General features: G+C 53.7%; 1 pseudogene; it reads right to left on the reverse strand.

Moving 5' to 3' along the window:
* Positions 1-152: 152 nt before the first annotated feature.
* LOC123964860 lies at positions 153-261 on the reverse strand (annotated as a pseudogene).
* Between the last annotated feature and the right edge of the window lie 313 nt (positions 262-574).

Raw genomic sequence — 574 nt, forward strand, 5'->3', positions numbered from 1 at the left:
TAACATTTACACAGCACTGTGTACAGGATAGGGAGAAAAAGAATCAGCAGCAGCAGCAGCAGCAGCGCCCCCTGCTGTTTCCTAAAGAGACGTTCAAAAGATCTCCTTTCACCGAAGCGCCCTCTGCCGTTTTTCGAAGGCGAAGCGAAAAAGGCTTACAGCACCGGGTATTCCCAGGCGGTCACCCGTTCAAGTACCAACCAGGCCCTGCTTTGCTTAGCTTCCGAGATCGGACGCTACCAGAGCTGTGTGGCCGTAAGCCACTCAGGCTCCCTCTAACGTCCCTTCAAAAGATGTTCTACGGCTAATTGCCAAAAAACGTATTCTGCCCATAATGTCCAAGGTGCTCCAGAGTCACTTGGAATCCACAGGCACTGATTCCTGGGTAAACATCCAGGAACTGGGACACCGTTCACGCTGGCAGTCCACAGACAGGAATAGGCACCCGTTCCCGGGTATGGGTACAGCGACAAGGCCACCTTCAGCCGGAGGTCCTCACTCACAAACAGACGCTCATTCCTGGGTGGACATTCAGGAAAAGGATCCAGTCCGCCTGGAAGTCCCTAGCCAGGAT

The sequence above is a fragment of the Micropterus dolomieu genome, unplaced genomic scaffold (genome assembly GCF_021292245.1).
Source record: "Micropterus dolomieu isolate WLL.071019.BEF.003 ecotype Adirondacks unplaced genomic scaffold, ASM2129224v1 contig_5791, whole genome shotgun sequence".
NCBI lineage: Eukaryota > Metazoa > Chordata > Actinopteri > Centrarchiformes > Centrarchidae > Micropterus > Micropterus dolomieu.